The sequence below is a fragment of the Chenopodium album genome, chromosome 3, assembly GCF_948465745.1.
Source record: "Chenopodium album chromosome 3, dcCheAlbu1.1, whole genome shotgun sequence".
Lineage (NCBI taxonomy): Eukaryota > Viridiplantae > Streptophyta > Magnoliopsida > Caryophyllales > Amaranthaceae > Chenopodium > Chenopodium album.
The window spans coordinates 40,496,540-40,499,771 of NC_137836.1; the positions used below are offsets into that span (position 1 = coordinate 40,496,540).

Genomic DNA, 3,232 nt, shown 5'->3' on the forward strand with positions numbered 1-3,232 from the left:
ACCAAAGTTGTTATGGTTACCATAAAACTCTTGGGTCACATGGTTACCATCACCACTATTTTTGTTATAATTATCATAGCTCCCATGATTGTGATAATTCCTATTCCCTACATTCTTTTGAGCATTAAATCTAGGTCCAAAATCATTATTATCAACACAATTCACATGCACATTCTCATATCCATCATATCCATCACAAGGAACATTGGAGCAATTAGAAGCATCATGATCTTTCTTTCCACATAAATCACAAACCAAGCATTCTCTTATCATGCAACAAGAAGAAAAAAGAGGGTTAGAGTAGGAAGATGTACCTCTCCCATTAAAATAGGAGGGAAGACTAGAAGCTTGTGAAGGACTCTCAAGCTTGGTCTTGAGAGAAATCACCTCCTTTATTAACTCCGAGACCAATGTGGACAAATTGTTGACGACATTAGATTGATCGATTGAGCCACTTGTGCTTGTCGATTCCATCTCAAATCATGCCAATTCATGTAGTTCCTTACTACATCATCTATTACATCCACAACCTCTTCTTCCGTCTTGTTCATAATCGGGCCTCCGGCTCCGGCATCAAGGCTCAATCTACCTTGAGAGCTCAAACCCCCATAGAAAATTTGCATGACTTGATAAGTTGGAATTCTGTGGTGAGGGCATTCCCTTTGGTAATCCTTGTACCTCTCCCATGCTTCATAGAGGTTCTCTTTAGGTAATTTCTTGAAACTTTGGATTAAGGCTCTAGCCTCCGTCGTCTTCTTTTGTGGGTAGAAACGGGACAAGAAAGCCTTGGTAACTTCATCCCATGTTCTTAGGGACCTTGGCTTTACCTCCTTGTCCAACCAATCTAAGGATCTCCCTGTGAGAGAAAAGGGAAACAACTTGAGCCTTATATACTCTTGAGCAACTTCGGCTTCCATAATTGTATTGCAATACTTCTCGAAATCTTTGAGATGGTTGAGAGGGCTTTCACTTGTTGTACCACCATATTGTTTCCTTTCGATCAAGGTGATTATTGCCGGCTTGATTTCAAAAGCCCCATCCGGAATCAATAAAGGAGAAATCCCGCTCTCATACTTGTAAGCACCCGGAGTGCCCAACTCTTTCAATGTGATCCTTTGAGCTTCTCCCACGTTCTCTTGCACACACAATCTCAAACAAAATTATTAGTAGCACGACTACAAATGTAGCCTAAAGTAAAATCTTTTTGTGTTTTTGAATAAGGTGGAATAGACTCAACAACATTATACAATCACAACGCCATTCCCCGGCAACGGCGCCATTTTGACATGGGTCGGACTAGGTCGTTGAAACTAACCTTACCCTAGGCCAAACAAAATTTGTAATCTCTCAACACACCCTTATACAAGTATAATGGTAAGTCGAGGGTCGAACCACTTAGGAATGGAGGGCGATCTTATATTGTCAAGTCAAGCTATTCCGGAAAGGTGAGGTAAGGGTTTGAATGCTAAACAACTAAACAAGCTAGGTTGGGACAAATGTAATAGACACTAGGGCTCGGGATCCACATATACTTGTAACGGATTCCGCTAATTGGGAAAGAGTTGACTAAGTCGAGTGATGCGAGGGGAAACCAATCATGCAACCAAAAGAACATATCAAGCTATTTTCCTAGAGGTCTAACTAGCGTCAACTACGATAAACTCTAGCTAGGAACGTCACAAGACACCTCAATCGTTAAATGCAAGCCACAAATCAATGATCCGTATCAATGTGAACCTACAATGCAATATAGTGTGAATAACTAGGGTTATCAAGCCTAAATCAAACACACACATGCACATAATCAATTAACCAATTTAATCACATCATCAACTCTATAAACTTCCCCAAATTAACATCAATCCATTACTCATATATGCTTCACCATTACCCTAGCAATTAAACTCACAATCCATAGAAATCAAGATCAAAACAAAGCTAAACAACAAATTCATCATGATCAAACTAAACAAACTAAAATCAAATCACAAATCAATCAAAATTCAATCAAACTTGAACATTCAACAAAATAATTGAAATCAAACTAAAGATCAAACTAAGGATTGAATTAAAGAAAAGGAATCCTTACAAACTTGATCAAAGATCAAAGGAAATGTAGCTAGCTTCAATCATCAACAATCAATCTTTAAGTTTCTCTCTCTAACAATCTAGAGTTTCTCTCTCTAAGAAAATCCCCTAAAACTAATTATCATTCTATTCTAATTCTCCTCCTTCTAAAAATAGAAGGGAAAACTATATAAAGTAAGAATTACAAAGGAAGAGTTAGTTAGATCGTCCAAAAGAAACCCGGAAGGGCGCGACCGCGAGAAAATGGGTACGGAAACAGGGGCACAAGGTGGTGCGCCCGCACCAAGGGGTGGTGCGCCTGCACCTCAGTCGGGTGCGCCTGCACTTGGAGGCTTCCTCTTCTTCGTCCTAGCTCATCCTCGTGCGCTCGTCTTGGTGATGATGATGAACACTAAGGTAGGCAGTCTTGAAATGGCTTATTTGGTGGGTTCACACCAAAAATGATGCCCCCACCGCATGCATGCACCGATCTCGTGAACTTGCTCCTTGCATTCCTTCAAACTTGAGCTCCAAATGACAAGCAACATGCATCCAAAATGATGAGAAATATGAGAGGAAGGCTCAGGAATCCTCGGAACACGATCATAACCTGAAAATACACAAAAACAAGCAAATAAAAGGAAAAAGACCAAATAAACAAAGAAAAGCACAAAGAAGGAAAACTAACTAAGGAATGCACAAGCTAAAGAAATAAAGAACAAAACTAAGGAAAACTAAAGAAAAGAGCTATAAAATAGCATGAAATTTATCCTAAAAGAAGCCAATTGAGTGCCATAAATGACACTCATCAGGTATTCGAGCCGGGTTCGGTATTCGAGCCGGAAGTCCACAAGATAGAAATACATGTCTCTGGAGGCATATATCCAAATTCAGTGAGAGGGAAGAAAGTCAGCAACTCTCTCATCAGTTTTGTCCACAAGATGAGTACACGTGTCTCTAGACTGGGGGCACGTGACTACATAGGCGCGACATCGTCTTGTCGCTTCTTTATACAGGGGATGGATTCGACACCCTAATTTTCCGGTAAGTTAGTAAGCGCACCAACTACCGTATTTGCTCCCATTCAAGAAGTGCCTGTTTTTGAAGGTTTGGCGCGCCTGTCGACTCGTGAGATAACTCCTACAGTAATTCTCTACCTTTTAGT

At 40.3% G+C, this 3,232-nt stretch overlaps 1 pseudogene; it reads left to right on the forward strand.

Annotated features, from left to right (window-relative positions):
• The first annotated feature begins 639 nt into the window (after positions 1–639).
• On the forward strand, positions 640–738 carry LOC145625882 (small nucleolar RNA R71; annotated as a pseudogene).
• Positions 739–3,232: the final 2,494 nt, after the last annotated feature.